This window comes from Culex quinquefasciatus, chromosome 2, assembly GCF_015732765.1.
Source record: "Culex quinquefasciatus strain JHB chromosome 2, VPISU_Cqui_1.0_pri_paternal, whole genome shotgun sequence".
In the NCBI taxonomy this organism is placed as follows: domain Eukaryota; kingdom Metazoa; phylum Arthropoda; class Insecta; order Diptera; family Culicidae; genus Culex; species Culex quinquefasciatus.
In genome coordinates, this window is record NC_051862.1 from 67240065 (window position 1) to 67266414 (window position 26350).

Genomic DNA, 26350 nt, shown 5'->3' on the forward strand with positions numbered 1-26350 from the left:
ACGCTTCATACAAACAATATTTGTTTTGTATGGAAATTGTCCACGAGGGGGGGTGTCTTAGATTTCAAAAAAGTTTCCACGTGGTTGTAATATAAAAATTCAAACATTTTCAAGGTCATAAGCTTTAAATTTTGGAAATGGGTAATTCTCCGCCAACTCACACAGCAGTTGCCCCGACCCCTCTTCGATTTGCGTGAAACTTTGTCCTAAGGGGTAACTTTTGTCCCTGATCACGAATCCGAGGTCCGTTTTTTTATATCTCGTGACGGAGGGGCGGTACGACCCCTTCCATTTTTGAACATGTAAAAAAAGAGGTGTTTTTCAATCATTTGCAGCCTGAAACGGTGATGAGATAGAAATTTGGTGTCAAAGGGACTTTTGTGTAAAATTAGACGCCCGATTTGATGGCGTACTCAAAATTCCGAAAAAACGTATTTTTCATCGAAAAAAACACTAAAAAAGTTTTAAAAATTCTCCCATTTTCCGTTACTCGACTGTAAAAAATGTTGGAACATGTCATTTTATGGGAAATTTAATGTACTTTTCGAATCTACATTGACCCAGAAGGGTCATTTTTCATTAGAACAAAATTTTTCATTTTAAAATTTCGTGTTTTTTAACTTTGCAGGGTTATTTTTTAGAGTGTAACAATGTTCTACAAAGTTGTAGAGCAGACAATTACAAAAATTTTGATATATAGACATAAGGGGTTTGCTTATAAACATCACGAGTTATCGCGATTTTACGAAAAAAAGTTTTGAAAAAGTTGGTCGTCATCGATCATGGCCATTCATGATCACCCGCGACAGACACGGACGACGAAACAAAGAGAAACGCAAAAAGTAACTTTTTCAAAACTTTTTTTTCGTAAAATCGCGATAACTCGTGATGTTTATAAGCAAACCCCTTATGTCTGTATATCAAAATTTTTGTAATTGTCTGCTCTACATTTTTGTAGAACATTGTTACACTCTAAAAAAAAACCCTGCAAAATTAGAAAAAACACGAAATTTTAAAATGAAAAATTTTGTTCTAAATGAAAAAATGACCCTTCTGGGACAATGTAGATTCGAAAAGAACATTAAATTTCCCATAAAATGACATGTTCCAAAATTTTTTACAGTCGAGTAACGGAAAATGGGAGAATTTTTAAAACTTTTTTAGTGTTTTTTTCGATTAAAAATACGTTTTTTCGTAATTCTGAGTACGCCATCAAATCGGGCGTCTAATTTTACATAAAAGTCCCTTTGACACCAAATTTCTATCTCATCACCGTTTCAGGCTGCAAATTATTTAAAAACACCTCTTTTTTCGCATGTTCAAAAATGGAAGGGGTCGTACCGCCCCTCCGTCACGAGATATCAAAAAACGGACCTCGGTTTCGTGATCAGGGACAAAAGTTACCCCTTAGGACAAAGTTTCACGCAAATCGAAGAGGGGTCGGGGCAACTTTTCCCGATTTCGTGTGAGTTGGTAGAGAATTACCCAAATTCCAAAACGTTCTTGTTAATTCATTTATTTCTTGCAGCTTTAACCTTGGCAATTTGCTGCCCTTATTCAAAAATACAAAACTTAAAAAAAAGCAATCTAAATTCAATGGTTTAAAATTTTCGAAATTATAAAATTTAAAAATAAAATAAAAATAAAAAAATTGAAAGCTTGACGATTTAAGTAAAAGATCTCAAATTCTTATTTTTTATGTTAAGGTTAAATAATCTTAACTTATAACCTTAAATTATAAAAAAAATCGAATAAGCATTTTTTTTAATTTTGTGTACAAATTTAATAGTTAAAAGAAGAAATTAAAAAATGAGAGCTATTGATGCCTTAACTCAAAATTTCAAAATTTCTTAAATTTTGATTCTAAAATTGTGCAATTTGAGTTATCGAGTTTTTGAATTTTGACGTTTGAAAAGTGAAGTAACACAGTAATTTTTTTGTTTTGCAACGCAAATTTTGTGTCGTCAAAGTTTGGTATTTTGAAAACTAATGATTGGAAAACAACTCAACTTGTGCATTCAACATTACTATTTTATTGAAATTTTGGAACCTTCGCTTACAACTTATTTTCAAATCATATTCAAAAAACACTTTCTTTTTTTTTAATAAGGCCGTTGCAAATATTTTTCAAAGTTTGTGTCGCCCCCTTCAATTAGCCCCGAAAAATCAGGGGCAAAAAAATATTTTTTCAAAAATCTTAAAAATTCAATGAAAATAGAAGTCAAATCAACTTAAAACAATCTAAAACGTTGGGCTGGATTATAAGTATTTTGAATTTTGATAAAATTTCAATGTACATTTTCAAAAAATTAATTTTCGTCAATACTTAAGTATTTTGGAAACTAATGATTGCAAAACAACTGGACAGGTGTATAATGCATTTTGAAACACTTTTTTCATCTAACTGTTGAAACCATGACTCCTGAATTCAATTTTTAATTTTTTTTTATGTTTTTAAAATGTAAAAGTAGTATTATAATATTTGAGTTAGTTAAAAAAAAATAAGATAAATAGAAAAAAAATCCGCAAGACAAATTGAATATGGCCGTTTCAAATATTTTTCAAAGCTTATGTCGCACCCCCACCCCCCAAAAAAATATTTTTTTCGAAAAACTTCAAAATTTTAATGAAAATTAAAGTTTGATCAACTAAAAAACAGTTAAAATGCATTTTACCGCGTTTATAATCATATTTAGCATGTTTGAACTCCTTTGAAAACATTTTAAATTTTCATGAAATACCAATGTACAGTCCCACGAAAAGTTTTTTTTCGCGAAAAAAATCGATATTTTTAAAACTAATGATTGGAAAGCAACTGTACGCCTGTAAAATGCATTTTAAAACACTTTTTTCATCCAAATGTCGAAACCTAGGTTTGTAATTTCAATTTTTATATTTTTATTTTTTGACCCCCCCCCCCCTCCCCTCGCCTTTGGTCAGAGCCGAGGGACATAAACAGGGTTACCAGGTCTGAAGAGTAAAAAATCTAGCAAAAAATCAGGGAAAAATCTGGCAAGCCACTTTTCTCAAAGTAATAAGTAGTTTTTTGTTCGAAAACTGTGTATTTTCACTTTTTATACTTTATAGCTTCACAAAATAAACAAAATACGTCAATAAAACAATGTGAGGAAGAAATAGAAAATTATTTTTTCCTAATTGGCGCTCAAAAAATCTGGCAATGCCAGATTTATCTGGCAACCTAGCACCCCTGGACATAAACTTCAAAAAATATTTGCAACGGCCTAATTACTATAAATAAATAATAAAGAATCCAAATTTGCAAACAAAATGTTTCACTTCTTTATTAGTCACAATATCAATTAATATTTCGCTTATAGGGAACTGGTATGAATAAGTCTGAATATATTTAACTTTTTTCATAATCTATAAACCATCTTAATAATAAAATTTTAAAAAAGGGGTAAAGTTTCAATTTTTCTTCTTTTTTACAAAAATGTCAAGACGATTTTCTTCTTAGAACGATAAAAAGGCCAACATGATCCTTTTTTCCGGGGGGGTGAAAACGTCAGGATAAATCGGTATAATTTCTCTCCTCCACAAATGCCTCCCTCTCAGATGAGACGGGGCAGAAAAGGGACTTTCACTAGCATATCTTGCCTCACCTCCACCCCCACCTTAGCCCGAGGACGACGCAGCAAAATTTTCCCCACTCCCAGCAGTACAGCAGCTGTTCAGCCACCCCGACAGAGCAAAGAGCCACCACACAACATAGCCGCTTCTGTTGCAACAGCAACAACAAAGGCAAAACGATATTTGCCCCTTATCCTGCCTACGTTCCACCCTCTCTGCCCACCTACTCACCAACAGCAACAAAGTCAACTTTTGCCTGCCCTCACACCTTCCTCGGATGAGTTTCCCCCTTGAGGGGGGCGAGCAACTGGGAAAAGCCCGAGGAAAAGTGTTCAAGTTCAATCCCCCCTCAATTTATATGAAGCATAATTTAATACGCCACTCTCGTCACCGAGAGACAGAGTGAAAGTGTGTGTGTGAGTGAGGTTGAAGGATGGCACCAATACCAACAGGAGCATATAGGAGGAAATTCCTGAGAAAGGTACAAAGCGGAGGAAAATTTGCCAGGAAAAGTGCCCGTACCTTTGTGTGGTGGAATTGGTGTGTATCAATATCGTGGGTTAATGATGCGAGCATTCAACTTTTTCATGTTCTTCATGTTAAACTTTTTTGTCGCACTTTGGTATTTAATTAAGATGAGAGTCTTAACTTAAGACTTTTGAAAAACAATTCTCTTAATCTAAATAGTAAACACAAAATTTAATCAAAAGATTTGGTACAATGTAAACTATCGATGCAGCTTCAACAATCAAATGGCATACATCATAAATCAACAATCATTGATAATGACAACAATGAAATTAGGGAGTAACCTATCCACAACTACTTCAAGAATGCATTCGTCGGATTGGCTGCGTTTGGGTTGGAAAAGATCAAAATAAACATTTTAGAAACAAAATCGTACAAATGGCTCAAGTTTATTTATTCTATTAGTATCAGAAAAATACATCAAACCATTTTGAAAAGTGCAGAGTAGATATGTAGATTTTTTTATTTTTTTTTTGGGATCTACTGCCAAATCATACAAGTAATTATCCAGTAATTCTCTACGTTTTCTGAAATTGACTTTTCCCTTTTTTTTTTTTTTTTTTTTTTTATGAAGTACATATGATCAAAGCATTCACTGTGTTAAAAGTAGTCGTAATGCATTATTAGTTATTACACACAAATCTACATAAAATTTTACGGGCTGGTCATATAAAGTGGGTACGAAAATATATGAAAATCTGTAAGTTATTTTTAGGATTTTTTAGAAAAAATAGATACATGGAAAAAATGAATTATAATAAAATATAAAATAAATTAAACAAAAAATCGAATCGAATCGAAAATAATAATAAAATATAAAATAACAATGGTCAATACAGAGATTTTTATGTAAAATTGTCTGGAGAATCGATTCTCACTATCAGGTCTTGAACATTTTGACGTTTAGACCACTTCTCAAAAATAAAAAAAAAGGTTTAGTAAATGATTTTGTAATTTTTAAGAAGAAAAATAATATCGTGCATTTTCAGTTAGTCTTTTTGTTACATCTTTGACTATTTTCTTAAAAATTTTGAACGAAGTAAAATCGTGCCATCAACTTATAGTTAAACTTTTAAATTAAAAAATCACAAAATCTCATTGAAGTGGTGTGAATTTTTGTTTACAAAGAACGTCCAATTTGCAAGTTAGTCTTTAATTACTTTTTGATACGATGCAACGGCCTCAAAATACAGTAATTTTTGAATTACGAATTCAAAAAATATATCAAGAGCGAGTTTTTCACCGATGTGAAACAGGTCGTATCGAGGTGATCCGATTTGGATGAAACTTTCTGGGTTTGTTTGTCTATACATGAGATGAACTCATGCCAAATATGAGCCCTCTACGACAAAGGGAAGTGGGGTAAAACGGGATTTGAAGTTTGAGGTCCAAAAAACATGAAAATTTTTGAAATTGCTCGCATTTCCGTAAAACTTCATCAATTCCAGCTCTCTTAGATGCATTCGAATGGTCTTTTGAAGCCCTTTAAAATGTGCTATAGACATCCAGGATTGGTTTGACTTTTTCTCATAGCTTTTGCAAATTACTGTTAAAAATGGATTTTTTTAAAACCTTAATAACTTTTTGCAACAGCCTCCAACACCCATACTCCCATAGGTCAAAAGTTAGGGAATTTCATGGACTATAAGCCTACGGTATTAACTTTTGGCCAATCGCAGTTTTTCTCATAGTTTTACGATATTCTAGAACAAACATTTTACAACGTTAGTTTTTGCCCTGTAGGCCAAGAAGACGGCACTTTTTGGTCTCAATTTTCACATATTCGGAATCCTCAGAAAATTTTACATTAGATTGAGGTGTTGGAATTTCGAATTTGATTGGAAAAAGTGCTGTTTAGAAATAATTAAAATATTATTTAGCATTTTGTCTAATTAGGGGTAAAACAAGTTTTCGCCTACTTGATACAACATTTGACGTATAGATCATAGGGTAAATATAAGGCTACCAACTGTACGGATTTTTTCCTTACCATACGGATTTTCGACCCTTATCGCGGATTTTTAACAGGCCGGAATTTTTGTAGGGAATTTTTCGCATACTACGGATTTTTACGGAATTTTAACAACTTTTTAAACATTGGATTGCTTTTTTTTATTTGGTCAAAGCTTTTGTTAACTAGACATTTTTATTTATAATTTACTGTGAGTTTGATTTGAAAAGGGAGAGTTTTCCGGGTTTTCCTCAATTTAAACTTGATTATCAATAAGTCTAGAGTTTTTTTTAAAAGGTCCTATAAACTATTGTCTTTCATATGTTGATAAAACCTTTTAAAAAAATCTCGAATTGTTCTTTTAGAAATTCCTTACTAAATATATTTATCCATTAAAAGATCCAAAGGCCATCAAAAACTTGTGAAAACCTTTGAACATTTGAATTAACAAATCTAGAGTTTTTTTAAAAGTCCTATAAACTTTTGTGTTTAACGTGTTATAGGACCTTTTCAATATTTTTGGATATATGTTCGTTAAAACACTTAGAACGATATTATTCGTTAAAGCAAACTTGACATTTCGTAAACTTTTAAACTTTTAACAAAAAATAAGAACATAATGTGTTGATTCAAATCACGGTTTATTGTATGAATACTTTTAAACGTGCAAGTCATAAGCACTCTGATAGCATTTTGTGAAATTTTTTAGCTGTAAAAACGACACAGTTTTAAATTTTTAATTCTCAAATTTGATTTAATTTAATTTATTTCAATAATTCCTTGACAGTTTTGTTATACCATGCTGTCATATCGGCATAGTGCACGGATTTTTGCTCAGCAAGAGTTGGTAGCCTTAGTAAATAAGATCTATTTCTTTTTTCAAAAATGTTTTATTTAATTATTTTTTAAATCAAAATTACAACACCAATACTTCTAACTTACGTGAAATTGTCCGAGGATTCCGAATGTGACAAAATTGAGACCAAAAAGTGCCGTCTTCTTGGCCTACAGGGCAAAAACTAACGTTGTAAAATGTTTGTTCTAGAAAAATCGTAAAACTATGAGAAAAACTGCGATTGGCCAAAAAGTTAATACCGTAGGCTTATAGTCCATGAAATTCCCTAACTTTTGACCTATGGGAGTATGGGTGTTGGAGGCTGTTGCAAAAAGTTATTAAGGTTTTTAAAAAATCCATTTTTAACAGTAATTTGCAAAAGCTATGAGAAAAAGTCAAACCAATCCTGGATGTCTATAGCACATTTTGAAGGGCTTCAAAAGACCATTCGAATGCATCTAAGAGAGCTGGAATTGATGAAGTTTTACGGAAATGCGAGCAATTTCAAGATTTTTCATGTTTTTTGGACCTCAAACTTCAATGCCCGTTTTACCCCACTTCCCTTTGTCGTAGAGGGCTCATATTTGGCATGAGTTCATCTCATGTATAGACAAACAAATGCTGAAAGTTTCATCCAAATCGGAGCACCTCGATACGACCTCTAGAACAAACCGAGCAGAATCTACAAATACTGCCTCTCAATTACTTACGCCCTTCTCAAATATCATTTGAGTTAAAATAAATGTTTTTTTTTATATTCGGCCTAACATTTTAAAATGGTCACAAAAATTATCTTAAGCCATTTTACAAAGCTTAAATCGATATGAAAGGTTTTGAAATTATGTGAACAATATTTCGCAATAGTTTTAATCCCTAATATTGAAAATCAAACCAGAACTTTCAGATATACCCCCAGTTGACTAAGTAATACAAATTTTTAATAAAATGTTAAATGGAAAATTGTTCACCGATAATTTCAATCAAGAAGTGGAGAGAATGCGAGATGGCGATTAGGAGCCGACCACGCATGACGCCCCTTTAAACTGCGTTTGCAAAATTGGTTTTGTGGCGGCTTTTGTGGTTAAACGCTGTTGCGGTAGGATGATCGTGGAAGCGAGAATGAGAGAGAAAAGGAAAATGTCTATCGCGAGTGGGTAAACACGAAAACGTGTTCGGCTATGTTCGGCGCTGAGAGTTTCAATGAAGAGAGAAGAGCAGTTGTATTTGAGGCATGAATATTCAGGCGAGATAATTGTAGATGCTGAGAGCTGATATTTTGATATTTTAACAACCCTGCTATGAATACAAAAAAACGTGTTGTTCCTTTTAATTCCACTATATATTTTTAATATCTTGACAGATACGTATTTCGTCTACTACTTGCAAACTTCTTCAGTGTTCTGTTCTCGACTTTCACGTATCTGTCAAGATATTAAAAATATATAGCGGAATTAAAAGAAACAACTCGTCTCTCTGTATTCATTCGATTATCTCCGGACTGGCTGTACCTAAGACCCTAATGAATATTATGAATTTTGGAAAAGTACTTCAAAAGTAATGATAAAAAACGATTTTAAGAAGAGTCCGGAAGATTGTATACAGGGTGGTTTTTTTAAGAAACCCCGTATTATTATGTATATTTTTTTTTTTTTTTTGAAATTAAATATGTCTTTATTGAACTTTCTTATAATAATTACATTTCATTTACATTCTAAGTGGTATGGCTACATGCTCTTCATCTTTGTTATATTTTTCGTTTTCTTATTAACTGTTCATATTCATTTATTTACTTCAAATTGTTTTACATTTTTGCATTAAATCGAATACATTTGGGTAAAAAAGAAAAAAAAATCACTTTAACAACTAATCCTAACTTAAAACTAAAAAAGCAAATTCATTGAAATATTCAAAATCATTAGAACGAGTAAACTACGAACTGTATTTTAAGATAAATCCTCCAAGCGTTCTTACTTGTTCCGCACGAGTTTTGCAACCACGCAGTGTTGTTGTCATCTCGATGAAAATGTTCAGAAGTTCTTGTGGTGAAAACAGGTCACTACTGCCTTCATCCGTTGATGCTGGTTGGTTTTCCCTCGGTTGCTGACTGAAGCCAGGAGGTGTTGTATTCTCTGCAACTTTTTGCCGCTGATTCAACGGCAATGGCTGCAGATTTGGAACCACTCGAACAGATCCTGCTCCTGGTGACGCCAAAGCAGGAAAATCCACGTCCGTGTATGCTGGTGGTGTTTTGCGACGATTTGGTTGGTGCCTCGTCGTCGCTTGCTGCCGAATTTTCACAAACTCAGCTCGTTTTGGGCAGCTTCGATTCTTGGTCGAATGGTCGCCGCCGCAATTGAAGCATTTGGCTTCAATGTTCTCGTTGATTGTTTCGCAAGCTTGAGTTTTGTGCTCACCTCCGCAGGTTGCACAACGACTCTTGATGAAACAGTTCCTTCCACCATGTCCAAACTGCAAGCAGTTCGAACACTGTGTCACGTCACGGTGCACTGGACGATAACGTTCCCAAGTCACGATGATGTTGAAAATTGCCCGAACTGCTTTCAGCTCAGACGGCGTTGTCGATCCTTTCTCGAGATGAACCAGGTACAGTTGATCACGATACTTGATGTCCTTGTTGTGTCTCGTCATCTTGAAGACTTCGATCACGTTCAACTTAAGAGTTTTGAGCTCTTCTTTCAGCACACTCACATCCATGTCGTACAGGCCTCGGAGGACCTGTTTCATGGGGCGTTTACCTGGATCGTCATGGCTGTAGTATTCAATCTTTGTGTTGTTCAGGAAATCCCGAACGTAGTTGTAATCCTTTCTGGTAGGTAGCAGAATTTTGAGTCCATCAGCACACAAGCGAATGGAAGCTCGTAAAGCACCAGATTTGATAAATCCGGTCAGCCACTTTCGCACCGAATCCGATGACGATGTTTTCACAAAAATGGGTGGCAACTTTTCCCGTCGTTCAAATTCTTCCTTCTCGCTCACGTCCACAGGGAGGGTAGCGAACTGGTTTCCAGACAATTTTTGAGCGTCCTTGCTCAAACTGCCTGGCTTTGCAGGTAGCGCTTCGGCATTCTTTAGCTTTTTCAAATCTGCCGATCCTGCTGGTGAGGACCGCCTCTTTTTCTTGCCGTGAGGCATTTTTTGCACTTTTTAGCACTTTTTTGGTTTGTGAGGGACGCACGTCTGACTCGCTTCTCTGCTGATCGCAGACTCTTATGTATATTTTTAAGAAAGGGTTTTGAAAGACCTTTTTGACTCGTCGTTAGTTAGACAGCTGAAAGACATTTCAGATAAGATTGAAGATCTGACAAACCTATCAAAAGTTATGAGCACTTAAGTTTGCTTTACATTCTTTTGAAGCCGGATTTCATATATTTCGATTGAAACGACGTCCTATCCTACGAGTCCAAAAAAATCAATATCTTACGACCCTATCGAGTTATAAGTATATTAAGTTATATTAAGTTATATTTAGAGAACATTTGTAGGCTGGAAATTTTTATTTAGCCAAAAAAAACTATATTATTGTGAGGAAGGCATCAACCATGGATTAAGTAACTTTTTTTTTCTTAAATCTATAATTCCAATGACAGATTTTCAAGTTTTAATCAAACTGCGCATCAAGCGCAAACAAAAATGCGTTCTTTAAATGTTATTTAAAAAAATCTAGAATAAAAACATACGTATTTGGAGAAATAAGATGTATTTTTAGAGTTTTGAAGAAATCCTCAATCTTCAATAAACTACATTTCAGTTACGTAAAATTTAAAAACAGATATTTAACATCGAAAATACTCAATATCTCGTAACAGGCAAATCCAGACAGTCGGCATTGATTCAACAAACCAAAATTCAAGCAGAAACTAAATATATCCTAATCCATTCATCCCGTTCCGTTTTGTTTTCGGTCTCATCCCGAGACCGAGCCACGCTTTTCCGAGACATTGGACATTTTCCAAAGACTTGGCAGTTGGCAGTGGAAATCGTGCAAAAAAAAGAAGAAAAATCAGAAAAGCTGCTCGTTATTCATTCGAGTCGATACAAAGCGACAAAGACAACGCCACGGAGGGAAAAAAACAAACAGAAAAAATCTCTCCTCGAAAACTCACGGGTTGTAACTCTTCACGGCACACCCGAAGCATGAATTCAATTAAAATGGACGCCATATCGCACCGGAACCGGGGTTCTTTACGGTGGCGTTGCTCCCGGTGGGGTCAAAAATAAGTGCAATTTTTCCGGGTCACTTGCGTGCCCTCCGGAAAAGCACGTCGCGCCATATTTTTTTTTGCCGTGTGCCATCTTCAGAAGCTTTCTCATCCCGGGATAGATGGTGCTCGTGACCAACCGAGGCAAATCGAGATTCGAAATAGAGAGAGAGAGGGAGGGGGGGGGGGAGCAGGTAAAACCAGCGTATTTATATTTATTAAGCAAATATAAAATCAATTTTCCTTGGTGGGGCATTTTCCGTTTTTCTCGGGAAAACGGGGAAGCTTTTTTCTCGGAGGCGGCAGACGGTAAAGTTCGTCCGTAAGCAAAGGCACGTACTGGTGGCGATTTTGGCTCAAGCTCTAAAATCCCCCAGGGGGAGATGGAGGTAGGTCGAGGAACGAACCAACGAGATGAATTTTTTATGAGCAAATTATTTAAAAAGCTACGCGGTATCGATAATTTTGCGGTGATAGACGATGGGTCACACAGGACTCACAGCGATGGTATTGGGAAGATTAAACTTGAAAGTTTACGATCAAACGATTTCGGGGTGGGGTTGAAAGTTGCTGGCTGTGAATGATAAGATATTCGGTACTCGTATTACTTTTTGATAAAAGTGTTAAAAAGATATTCTTTTCAGTTCTCAAATGGATGCTAAAAAAACTTTTTTTTATTTTGGCGATGAAAATGAGGATTTTCGTAATTGCAGAATGGCTTAACTTATTGTTGTTAGTTTATTTTTGATTTCGCTCAAGAAAACAAATAAAAAGCATTCCATCAATCAATCTCGTGCCTCTCCAACGTAACAGTTTCTCTAGCACGAGCTAATTTTCCATCCAGTCACGCTAGCACACGTGCCGATACCTTTCATGGAAAAACACCCTCCACCTCACCCTCTACACTAGCCCCAGTCAATCAAACAGAACTACATTAGAAAATCGTCATTTTTTCACGAAAAAAAAAACAAGAAACCTCCACTTTCTGTGCAAGTTGGCAGGTCCCCATGGCAATCAGCTGCGAGTTCCGTCCCCCCGGAGGGATTTGTGTCTACCACCCTTCCCCATATCCTTCGGGCTTAAGGTTGGCTGGAACCCCGTCTCGACATTCCCAGTCGATGATTCCCGACATTGCACACGTCCAATCGAGAGAGAGAGAGACGGAGAAAAAAAGCAAACTTCATACTTCGCCCGTCTGAGGAGCCTCGCGTGCTTTCGAAAGTCCTGCAGGATTCGCATGCCTGCTTGTGTGCATTATGAATGAAGATTAGCAGGAGCTGCAGGAGTGTGTGAGGCAGGGTGAAGGAGGCGAAACTTCCGGGAAAAAGGGAAGGGAGGAAGCGTGACATGTTGCACACACTGAGTTTGGGCAAAAGTTGGAGGTTTTTGGCTAAAAAAGGGAGGTTTTTTCAAATTTTTTATCTGGATGGCATTTTTTCTACATATTTCTTATTTTTAATGGAGATACATTACATGATTTTTTTCCACATAAGCCTCTATTCAATTGTTTTTTTTTTATTAGGAACCTTCTGGACATATTGAATTTTGCTTACTCAATCAAGATAACATAAATAAAGTTTTGAAAATAATCATTTATCATCATCTTTTCAAAATGTATGACCTGATTTTCTAGTTTTGAATGTTGCTCTATATTGTTAGTTGTGTAACGAAGGCTCATAAAGTAAAGATAACAACAATTTCCAACAAATTTATTCGTGTTTCAGCAAGCAAAACAATATTGTAGAATTATAAAGAATGTTCTTAACAATAAAAGGAAATTGGCCAAACATTGAATTGTCAAATTAAAATAAATCCTTTACACACAACATACAATAAATCTTTCTAAAACAAGAGTAATTCACTAATAGAATAAGGAAAATAACTGTAATTTATGCGATATGGTACCATTTCGATATAAATTTATGTGAAATGTAAATTAAATGTTTGGACATTAAGTTGAATATTTTATTTTATTATTTATATATTTTTTTATTTTCAATATTTATTAAATTGATTTATTTTTTTAATTGTCCATTATTCCGTTTTATTGAAATGTAACATATGTGTTAAACTTTAGCAGCATTGTTTTTGTTTGCTCCAAAACTGAAGCAGTTTTAAAATCAAATGTACCTTTTAACAAGGGAATGTTTCTTGCCAGTCCGCCAAAAGTTATCTAAATTACTCACTTAAATTGATTAGTTACCTTAATTACTTAATTACTTTTCACTTTAATAAAACATATTAAAAAATATTAAATAAATTTAGAATGACGACTGTTATTGTTACAAAAAAGAGCAGAAAGTTTCATGTTTCTAAATTTATCATCATACCAATAGTTTCTGAGATATCGTGAGTTGAAAAATGAGAACGTTTTAGATGACTATAAGGAAACTTCGTTTATGGGGAATATTAAAACAAAAGATTGTTTATTATTAATAATAATTTTCATTTCAAAAGCTGATGCTACATCTCAAAATGATTTAGAAAATTTTTGTTCAGCAATATTTTTGTGTTTGATTTTTAAAAATCACTTTTTTTAAAAAAAATCATAACTATGGTACCAGATATTTTGGAACAGTAGTTTATGCAACAAGATTTTTTCAGTACGAGTCGTACATTTATCCAACGAGGTTCACCGAGTTGGATAAATACGACCAGTTTTGAAAAAATCAGGTTTTGGTACGAGTTCCATATAACATTTTTTGCAATTCCGAAAAGCACCCATTGAGTGATATTTTAAGTCAAATTTTCATGTATTTTGTCAATACATCGTTTAAATAAAAAAATGTTGAAAAGTGTTACTTTTCGAAACAAGTGCTGAAAAGTTCAACTTTTCAGCACCCATTACAGTGCTGCTATTCAATTCTGTTATTTTTGGTACAGAGAAATAGGCTATTTCGTCGTTCAAGAACGACAGGAAAAGTAAGTAGTTTCACGACGGAATTGCCAATAAATAATTAAATTATTGTTTATAAATTTTTTCGTGCTCTATTTTCAAAAAAAATCACTTTTTTTAAATAAAAACGTAAATTTGCTCTCAACATAAAGATTTTACACATACTTAAATGTGACTTGCTAGACGGTAAGGCAACAAAAATGGAACAATTCTTGTGTAAATCTTGTAAAATTATTCATAATTGTTCAAATATTAAATAAAAATGCATACATTAAGGATTCACAAAAAAATCAAGGTATCAAATATCATAAATATAAAAATGAGTCCCATTGGAAACCTGTGAGACACTTTTATCAAATATGAAATCAAAATGTTCAATTTTTAAAGAAATATTTTTTTATTTATTACTTACGTTAACTTCCCATTAATAGCTTTGATTAAATTAGTTACCATTAATTACGAAATAATTATTAAGTAGCCGAATTACCTGCTTAAACAATAAATTTGATCGAAATAATTTATCAAAATATTTTTTTTTGGAAAATTGCAAACTGCTTCGTTTTTTTTTATTTGTAAATTTACTTGTCGTTTACAATCCAAAAATTTTCATGCTTTTTAATAAAAATGGTTTTAATTATATTTCAGGAATTGTTTGTTGTTTTGGAAACATTCATTTGAACTTTCAATAATATTTTTAACTGAAATCAAATAATAAATAGGTCAGTAGAAAGTGTTAGAGCATCTTTTATTTAAAAAGCATTCAAAATTTTTAAGCAGCTTAAAATAAAAATCTTAGACAAATTGAATGAACAATTAAGAAAATATAACCGGATAAATAACCTACCAATCATTCTAGAGTTTTCTTAAAATTGTTTGGTTTTACCAAATGATGTGTAGTAAAATTTAAAAAAGGCTTTTTGAAGAAAATAAAATTGCTAGAACTTTTCTGAACCAATTTGTAACTTTTGTTTTGTTTGTTAATTTAGCTATTCAAAGGTGGTTTATTTAATTTAGCTATTCAAAGGTGGTTTATTTATTTTGTAGATTTATGTAGATTTTGCCCATCTTTTCAACCAATCATCCCCAATGTGCACCGTGCCGTTTGCGAAGCTTTTGTATCCAAAGACCAACCACGTGGGTGTGTGTGTTGGTGGATTGAGGAGAATTCATTTTTCCAGATTTTCTTTTGTTCCCGTCTGGGCCAACGGACTTTTTCCCCGAGCTGATGCTGAAGCTACAGCCGCCTAGTCAGTATCGGTTACGATATTTCCAATGGGTGCTTGATAGCTCGGAAACGAGGTTGTATCGACGTCGATGATGATGATGATGAGGACGACTTTCTACGTGGGACCAGGAAATGGGCCTTGTTCTAACAAATCGGTTACAATAGACTTTATTAGTTGGCGCTCATCAGTTGGGCGGGACGGTGGTGTTTCCATGGAATTCCTGATAGACTGGCTATAACACGAGCATAAAATGAATGCTCCAATCTTGATCAGAGAGGCTGATTGATTTGTTACGAGGGTTTGCTATTGAATGATTTGCTGTGAAACTAGATTTTTCAAAAAGACTGAATTCAATCTAGTATTTGATCAAAACTGACTATGTTATGACTTTTTTAAATTTGATATGGATCCAGCTTAATAATTTTTGTAACAACTACAAAAATATGCTACTTTGTAGAAATAACATAAGTACATCACGCGACGCATACCATTAACCTCCATTCCATCGCACCAAAGTTTCCCTCAAATCTGTCACCACAAAACCATTCCCGGATCGGTGGTGACAACTTTTCACCTTTGCCTACCTGTCACTCTGAACCGGTCCCACACACCACTAATGAAGCGCTCCGTTGGAAACCTTCTCCCTTAAAGTGGTCCTTCCATTTGCTGTCATCACGAGGTCCAACAGGGAAGAAAAAATCTCATAAATTAATGGATCAAGTTGATAGTACCGGAGCACATGTACTTATTTGTCCCCCCAACCATTCCAAGTGATCTACATTGCACTGGGAACTACTTTGGAACGCGACACAACTTGCGAAGGTCCGCAGAGTTCGTGCCGACTACCGGTCTTGACGGACTGTCATGTAAGCTGCCATATCGGCATACCAGTTTGGCAGAGAAGTGCGTTTTTTTTGCCTCGTCGATTTCTGCGAAATTTGAGTTCAACATGGTCAGCGCGAGGAGAACGGGATCGTCCAAGATGGGTCTCGCTGGGTGTCTGCTGCAGATCTCGAACGTATTTGTTCAGGTTGATGTTTCTGGTTGTTTCCCCCGAAGTGATACGAGGGCAAGAAAAAAAAAGCTGATATCAGGTCGCAGTTGTGCTGACCAATCTCAAATCAACTATTTCATCATACCTTTTCGGAAGAGTCGGTTCTTGGACATACTGATTATGGAAGAAGTCGCCACTAGTGGCATATAATTTATTCTCCACTCTCAGTGACGACGATGTGTCGAGCAAGAGATTGTTGTTTTACTTAGTTTGCTTTTAGTTGAAAAAGTCAGCTTCAACGGAAATATCAATTCCATTTAGCGCTGATCTAAATAAAAACAACCTTATCAGTAAGGCACATCGATGCCGCTAACGATTGCAAACAGCTAAAGTGTCCGACAAAGATTTGTTATGGAAACATTCCGAAGCTGTTGGTGGTCGCTTGAAAAGTCGTACAGAGTCACTTTCCGCGCAAGTTTTAATTTTCAATACTATTAAAAAAACAGTCAACAACCCTCGACAATCGACAAACTATCAGAGCAGATCCGTCCGAACAGATAAATCACACACACGTGCCACGTCGGGCATCATGTTCTGCCACGTGGCGCGTTTTTAACACAGTCACACACGGGTAGTGACACAACCTGTTTCCAATATCCCCGACACGAGATTGAAATCACACACTCCATCTGTCGAGAGATACCGGTAAACTATAGCACCTGCCATCATTCTGGGAACATGGTACAAAAGCAGCAGCAGCCATGCAGTAGTTGTACTCCACTGGGAGCAAAAACTGCAGCCACACCAAACACGTCACATCCGCAGCAGCCCACAAAGCTCATATTGGTTTGTTTGTTCCATTACGGTGCGGGATGTGTGTTGGTGCAACAGCGGTGATGATAATGGTAACGGGAGCAACAGGATTCACTTCACGCCAGGAGTTGGATATGTGAAGGTAGGTTATCCTATTTGGGGCCAAATAAAAGGAAAATTAGAACTTTTTTTTAAGTTTCTTGCTCTTAAAAAACATACATTATAATTTGAAAACATTTGAGTTACAAAATCTAATCATCCGACTTAGTCAACAATCAGTGCATTTACCCTTCCACCATTGACATGCATCCATGACGACTGAGCTGTTCTGCAAACATATAGATTCAGTAACATCCACTCGGCTTCCGCAGAATATCTGTGTGATTACTTTGAGCTGGATACATTTCCAGCAATCTAACAGTAGTGGAATAGAAAACTAGTCTAGGATTTCATTGGTGAATTTACATTTGAATCGCATAAGAGAGATAAATCTATTTTTATCTCATGATATTTGCAAAAAATCCTTGATTTTTTTTGTTTTTATTTTTTTATGAAATTTTGTTCATAAATATCCTTTGCCAAAAGATCACGAATCACGAATCCGAGAATAATTTTTTTTATATCTTGCGATGTAGGTGTTCGACCACGTCTATTTTTGAACATGCGAAAAAGACCTTTTTTACAAATAATTTGCAACTAAGTTTCATGCAAATCGAAGAGGTGTCGGGGCAAGTTTTGGTTATACAAATTTCAGTATTTTTGTACGACCCAATCATACCCCCCAGATCCAATGTCATCCCTGATGACGGTAATTGAAAGACCTACCATACGAGTTTAAAGTTATAAGATCTTTTTGATGTTCGATCTAACTTAGGCCGTTGCAAATATTTTTTAAAGTTTATGTCCCTCGACTTAGCCAAAGTCGAGGGGGGTAAAAAAATGAAAATTGAAATTATAAGCCATGGTTTTAACATTTGTTTGAAAAAAAGTGTTTCAAAATGCATTTTACATAAAATATCTAAGTATTGGCGAATTGATATGAAATTTCTATTAACAGAACCCTATGCCTATTGAATTACAGTGGACTCTCTCCGTGTTGATATTGAAGGAACAGTCGTCTGAGAGGTATCAAACTATAGAACAAAAAATCAAAGCATGCATGGAGTAATATTGATATCACAAAGACCAACAGCCAGAGTTTCGACTATGTTTCCTCCTATTATAAAAAATTAATCTCCGCCATCTTGGATGTCAACATTTTCAATAGCTTTAGAGCAAAAAGCAGTATTTTGATCCCCAAAACTGCAAGAAATCCAGTTTTTTAGGAAAAAACTTAATGCTTTGTGTGATTGGTGCGCTGGAAGTGGGGACGCAAAGTCGTGATTATGCAGGTTAATTTTTTTGTGTGCTTTTGTGTCGCTATTCGTATGGGGTGAGTGATTGTGGTAATCGAATAATAGCATCATTGGTGCGCTGGAAGTGGGGAAGCGAAGTCGTGATTATGCAGGTTAATCTTTTTGTGTGCTTTTGTGTCGCTGAATTATTTGTGTCTTGAGCGTCATTTTCGTTGGATAATTGGTGTTTTGTGATTTTTTTTTGTGATCTTAATTAATTGTTTTGTGATTTTCAAAGCCCTTCCTAAATCATCGTTGATCGGAAGTCACGGCGTCGGGTAAATTGTGTACAATTTTTTCGAAAAAGGTTTTATTTTTTATGGTGAAAAAGCCATTTCTATATAATGATCGAAAGACGCACTGACATTTTGGATTAATTAATAGTGGAGTGAAATAATTGTGAGTGAGTAATTTTGTGTGTTAACCAGAAAGACCTTCCCATAGCATCGTTGCTCGGAAGGCTCGCCGACGGGTCTGTTATGAAAGTCCTCCCCATAGCATCGTAGCTCGGGAGGCATCGAAAAGCCAATACCTTATCCTACTAACCCAAAAAATAATAATCACGTGATGCTTGAAGGAGATGCTGTGGATTCAACGGTCTCAAGCGGTATCAACAAGTATATAGCGAAAAACTGTGTGCTTGATGAGTCTGCAACTTCAACTATCGGACTAACATTCCTCCCTTTCGTTGAACTGCAGGCTTCTTGGGAGGGCGCCGGTATTGACTAATAAAGTAGGGATCTTCAGAGGTTAAACAGTGAACGGATGGTTGGCTCCCACTGATCATTTTTGATTCATTGTTTAACTTCAGCTGATCTGTCAATAACGGAGTAGCAGCTCATTGGCAGTCAACCATGCTCATGCTCATGCTCATGCTCAAAAAACTTAATGCTTTGTGTGGGACAAACTTGCCTTTGACTTGATCTTTCTATCTAATCTAATCTAATCTTGCCTTTGACTTGATCTTTGAACCGAAAATTTGGACCCTTGTTTGAGAGATCAGATGAGAGATGAGAGATAAGAAAATTTAAAGAATGTTTTTTTAACATTGCAAATTTGACCATAAATCACGAGGTATCAGCTTTTGAAAAAGTGATTTTGACTGGGTGGCATTTAAAAACTTTCAATTTTATTGTTTCTTTATAACATATTTGACTGACTGTATCTCAGAATTTAAAATATCAATCTTCAATGTTTCTCAAACGAGTTTTCAACAAATTGTCTGAGCTTTTTGAATAAAAATACTTTATGAAATGGACACACATGCGCATTATATCAAAAAAACATTGATAGAAAATGTAAACTTTAACCTATAAACTTTAAAAGTCTATAACCATCACTATTCAGAGCAGAATAAAAATTAAGAACTTTTCGATTGCAAATCCAATATTATTTAAAACATTATGTCACATTTTTTTGGCTAAAATTTCGATTTATAAAAAAACACTATTTCTTTAAAAACTCATAACCTGGTGGGAAAATTTTAAATGCATTTCTTCTCCTTAAACATGATAAAATCAAATAACTGAAAATATTTATGATAGATATTCAACTTTCAGTTATAAAAATTGGACTGAAAATATAAGATTTTTTGACTAAAATTCTTTCGAATGTTTCCATACCGTTACTGCTCAAATTGAACGTAAAAATGTGTTCTTTTAGCAAAATTTTGAACTAAGAAGTACTATCTAAGCAAGCAGTAGTTCATGATACAAAATTGAACCCCCTGACAATATTATTTATTTTAAGAAATGTTGTATTGGGTTAATGTTTGGAAGTTTTTACAAATTTCCGTCAGTTGAATTCAGCTATTATTATGATAAATCTTTTTTAATTTTGTTGAGATTTGAGAAAATTCAATTTTCTTAGAAAATCTCAAAAACGATGCACGTTTGGAATTTTATCATCAAAAGTAGAATAAGTATGAAAAAGCAGATAAAATTTAGTTTGATTTATTAAACAGGAAAATTTGAGTGTATCAATAAAGTTTAGGCTAAACTTCATTCCTATCAGAAATTCAAATTTATTGTCCAGATAAGTTCAGAAAATTATAAAACATTGCAATTTAATTTCATTATGTTATTTTTGATTTTAAATCAATTTAAAAAAAACATAATTTACTATACAAGTATTCAAATATTATTCTAATTTTCCTCATATTGAATGCAATTTGTTCATCGGTATTTTAATAATTTTTAAAAAAGATTCAAAATCTCAAACTTTTATGCAGTTTCTTTTATTGTGTAGTTAATTTTTTTTTCTTTAAACAAATTTTTGGCATTTTGTGAAGGAAAGTAATTTACTGGAAATGTACAATAAATTTTGATTTGTGCATTTCGTAAAATATTATAATGAACAATATTTTCAAAATATAGTTCTTAATCTGAGAAGCCATATTTTTTTTATTTGGAAACAGCTTCCAAAATGCTTATTAAAATCTTATGAAGTGTTCGATTTAAACATTTTAAGCTTTAATGCAAAGAGAAACGATTTTTCAATTGGATAATTAAAATGTCGTGGCATTCCACGGTATTCACCAAATTTCACGGTCGGAGGCAAATTTCACGAATAACGCGCCTTCCGCGAAATTGCGGAAAATCGATAGTTCTAAATACCGTAAATGAATAGCTGCTATAAGGAGACTTATAGGGGAGAGTGGGGAGACTTGATCCCTTTTTTTTGTATCGCACATAACTCTGTCAATTTATCACAAAACTATAAACTTTTTGCATGAATTGAAAGCTTAAACATTCATCTATGCTTGGCTTATAAGGGTATTTCATCAGATGATCTCTTCGAATCATGCCAAGCGTTTAAAAAAAAACATTTTAAACCAGCATTTTAAAAATGTTAGGGGTAACTTGATCCCCCTTTCAACATTTTGAAGAAATCTTAAGCAAAATGTTTCTTATTCATCCAAACTTTTAATTTTCTATAAGTTACAGCAATTTAACATAAAACCTGTACGTTTGTGTTCAAAATATATCAAGTTTAGTATGTAAAATATTTGAAAACTTAAAATATTATTTTTTAGACCAAAATTAAGCATGTTTACAAAAGCTGGAAATTTTTGTTTACAAAACTTTTGAAAAAAGGTTCAAACTGCAGTTAGTTATGTACAACTATACTAAAGGAAACTATGTGTGAAAACCCAGCCCAATTAATTAATCTTGAGGCTGATTCCAGTGACTGTAAAAATGCAGGGATCAAGACTCCCTAAACGCGCTTTTTTAAACAATTGTTTGTAAAAATAGTATGACGATAAATTTAACATCAAATGCGTAAGGGTTTTGGAGTTGAAAAGTTTATCAAACAATTCATGTATAAAAAATATTTTTTTGAATAATTTTTGAGTGTTTTCTATACATACTAAAACAAAGAAAAAAGATCTCTTGGAAGTTTTTGGCAGCTCGTTTTAGAAAAATGTGTGTAACTCAATCTAAACATTTTTTCAATTTTTTTCTTTGTTTTCTACAATGAGTTTTAGTTAATTTTGCACAACTCACTAGAACAAAGCTAATTGTTTTACCCACATGCTGATGAGATACAGGCTTGGGATCAAGTGTCCCCGGGGATCAAGTCTCCCCACTCTCCCCTATGGACAAACCAATGATTTAAAATGGCTTCCTCGGTATTGAGGAAGCCCCCGGTTTTTAGATTTAAGTAAATTTGACATGATTCCAAGCGTAAAATGTTACAAAAATAACCTATATTAAAAATATAATAGTAAAATGCAGTATTGTAAGAAAAAAATAAATCTTTCCCTGTTCTTGAGGGGAACACCCGTGAAGAGTATCGGGGCCGGTATTTACAAAGCGGATTCAGTGGCAGTCCGAGCCGGGATTTGAACCCCGATCTACCGCTTACTAGGTGGAAGCGTTACCACTGGGCTACGTGGTTCGGTCAGTATTGTCGTAGGATTGAAAAAGTTGAACGCACGTCTAGCCTGAAACTGACAATCCACCCACATTGAAGCATACGATTTACCGCACCAGAGCCCATAAACCACAGGTGAAAGGAATTTATTTATGACCAGACCAGCAGAAGAGCCCTCTCTCCGTAGACAAACCGGTGCTCGACCAGACATCCAGAGCAGATGCAGCCCCCCGAAAAGAGGCACGCAAACGCAAACAACACATTGCGGTATTAAAACAGTTTAATTATGTTTCTTTACGGCTAGTGTGCTACACACTGTTGGGATGGATATTTATTGCAATATGTGACTTTTACTTTGAGAGTCTAAAAGCTGATGCCGTCTCCCTTACGGAGGTCGGTCGCCCGAAATTGAATTTGGCTTTAATATTGATTTTTTTGTGGTGGTGCAAATGCTTCCGAGCAAGTAAGTGAAAGGGGTACTAAAATAGAAATGATGGCTTTTAGCAGCAGTGTTTAGATCACTCTCGACTAATTTGTACAGATGAGCGTCTCATGTAATGGTTTTTCTGCCTTTGAAGTAGTTGCGAATCTACTTTTTTGTTGTGGCACCTAGCGATTTGATGGCTAAGGTACTCGTAAAAAGCGTACTAATTGATCAATACAATTGCAAGAAAAAGAATCAACTAGTGGTAATCGACTTCTTAGATGAGGTCAGAGTTTTTTAAATAGGTTAAATTAGAAAGGATGAGCACATAAATGTCATGGCAATAACTACAAATCAGCTATCAATAGTGAGATCTGAGAATGAGTCATAATGTATTACTCGTGCTGGTGGAAAATTTAAAATTTTGATCTAGATTCCAATTTTGATGCTGAAAAAACTATTTTTTCAACCCCGGGAAATTGAAGGAAACTGTTATTTTTTAATAACTCCAAGATTAAAAAAATAAATAAAACAGATAGAGATCCATTGTTTTCGGGAATATTTATGGATATTATAAATAGAAAAACAAAAAATCAATTATATATTTCTTCTCAAAATCATTGACTTCTCAATTCTAAAAAGAAACCTCCCAAAATTTCCCTGAACGACCACAGCTGTCTGCCTCTCCTCTCCACTGTTTCATCCAAGGGCATCGCGTCAGTCAAAATCGCTTTGAAGTACGAAGGAAAGAAAATGGCCTTTCCTATAGCGTAAGGGGAAAGAGGCACGTGCAATGTTTGAATTTTCCCTTCTTCGTCCTTCATCGTTTCGTTTGGGTGCGTTTCCTTGGAACAGTCTTGAAAGAAACGGAAAAGCGCCTTCTTCTTTCAGTGCAGAAACGCTTCAAGATGATGATGTTTACCATCATTTTCCGCTTTTCCGCAACCAACCCTCGGCCGTTTACTTCCGCTGCAAAAGATGGCTTATTATGGAGCACAAACCGCCTCCCCCGTTCAATTTTCCCGGTTATGAGTTGAAGGAAGGGGAGAAAACGGTTTCGTTGCAAGGTTTCGTTCGGTGGAAAATTTCGAAGAATTGCTCGGGGGTGCGAAAAATCGAGACGCCTGCAGAAGTTTCGCCCAAGTAATTGATTTTCCCGGCTGTGGAGCGCTCTCTTCCGGTGCTGCTCCAAGTTTTTCCGGGCGAACATATTTTTACTCAAGTTTTACGAGCATCGATTAAAGATTATCTTCCGGCTTCACAGTTTACAGGGTGGTGGTGTTGCGGTTGAAGTTTCTTCCGGGGTGCTCAACAATTTTTCTCAAAAAACCACGATTTCGTCGTAGACCACTAACGCTGGAAAAGTTTCGCTGCGTGCCATCGTCGAGTTCGTTCCAGGAAAACCCGTTTAATAAGCTTACCTAATGGAATTACTTGCGTCGACTTGGTCCTTCTTGGAGCGGAAACGAGTTGCCTTTTTTTTTGCTGCCTGGCTTCCGAGAATCATGCTACTACTATCGATGTATAAAAAGTAAATGCCGTCCTGCCTGGTTGCACCGGAAGTGAGTTTTCGGAAAAGTTTCCTCGCTACAATGAGGCTTAATTAATTTTTACACGAACCAACGATATCGCAGGGAGTTTCCGCATTGGAAGCAGACCCAGGCTAAAGACACCGAAACTCATTAGAGTTTTGTGTGCGAAAATTTGCTTCGAAGGAAATGTGCTCAGAACGGATGTTCGGAGTGGAACTTTATGGGACATTTTTTTTATTATTTTTTCTGAATGGAAAAAAGTTAAGAAACTTGCTTTGAAGATCATTAAAGTGCAAGTTTGCTATCATTTTAAACATACCGCAGTTATGTTTCAGCTCTTTAAAATCCGTATTTTTTAAATAAAACTGGGAAAATCGATTTTTTTAAAGAAATTCATACATTTATAGTGTGTGTAATGATTCACGTGCTATAAATTTATTTAAAATTTTAAAGGACGGCTGATTTTTTTTTGTCCAAGATACCAGAGAGATACCAGTGCAGTTTTTAATGCTCAAAATTTGTTAAACAAAACAAATCACAATTTCTTGCCTAACAATTATTTTAAAAATTTTTAAGCAGTGAAACTTCTTTTTTTCAATATCAATAAATTCAAGAAATTTTTAAATTTCCCAAAATTAAAAAAAAAAATTAAAAATGGCATAATTTATTAAAAAATATAAAAATAAACGTCATTGATTGTTCCCGAAATAGTTTACAAATTATTGAACAAGTATTTTTCTCTTTTAACTTTTTTTTGCCTTTTTTTTTGTCCCCAGATTTTTCGAGAAAAATTAAGAAAAAGAGAAAGGACAAACACCTGAAATAAAATTGCCTAAAATTTGTCAAAAAATGTCATCTTTTGAGCTAGATAATAAAATTAAATTTAAATAATCTGTGAAGATTAGACAAAATAAAATGATTTGTGGAAAAATTTATAAAAATGTAACCAAGAATCATCCACAACAACGTAGATCGAAAACAGATGTGTCTACCTTAAGTTACAATGAAAAAGGCATTTCCAACTTTTCCAATTGTTCAAAGAGCCGGTGAAGTTGCATTTCCAACTTTTTCGACCCGGTTGAGACTTCAAGTGTTAAAATGGTATTATTCATCAAATAGAACCAACGCTAATGTTTAAAATGCAATTTGTAAAACTAGACGAAAAAAAACGAAACTATTGGCACTACGCCCCCCGGGGCATGGCCTTCCTCTAACGTGGGATTTCTGCTCCAGCGCCTCTGACGAGACAGGAGAAACCGGGACCGACGTTTTACTTCACCATCCGATAGAAGCTCAGTGGATAAGGCGGGAATCGAACCCGCGTCTCATAGCATCATCGGGATCGGCAGCCGAAGCCGCTACCCCTGCGCCACGAGACCCACAAAACTAGACAAATATGTTGAAAAACAGCTTTTATCTTGTTCATATTTCTGTAGGTTTTTTTGTTAGAATTTTTTCCTACTTTTGATTAGCCTTTTAGAATAACCAATTGTGTCCATGGACAAACATAATCAAAACATAGCTGAAAGGACCTCCAAATCTCTATTAGATTTAATTGTAACAAATTGTGAACTGATTATTTACTGAATAAAGACTAAATTGAATTGAATCTTGTTCATATTTCCATTTTATTATATAACATATTTTCAAAAAAAAAGTATGACATGCACATTTTCCTTATTTGAATAGAATTTCGAATCAAAATCTAAATTTTATTGAAGACCAGATCAGAAATCAAAAATATTTAAATAAAATTAATTGATATTTTCCGATATCAATGATAACTTCCAATAATTTATCACATTGAAAATTTGAGATTTCCACAGGAGCCATCAAACCGAATCATCAAATATCGTGAAAAGGCTCAACAAAAATCTGAAGTATTCTTGAAAGGCCTGATTAAAAAGATTTACAGTGAGCAAATTTAATTGAACTGTTTTATCTTAAATCTTCTGATGACTTTTGAAATTAATGAAAAAATTATAGACAAACTGTATAGGGAATCAAAATATGATTTAATTTAGTGAATTTTCTATGAGAAGATGATGAACTTTTTTATGTTGTTATTTT

General features: G+C 34.6%; 1 long non-coding RNA gene across 1 annotated transcript in view; it reads left to right on the forward strand.

The window, feature by feature from the left end:
• LOC119768022 overlaps positions 1-26350 on the forward strand; it is a 91374-nt gene that overhangs the window by 1869 nt on the left and 63155 nt on the right. The gene's annotated exons all lie outside the window — the stretch shown is intronic.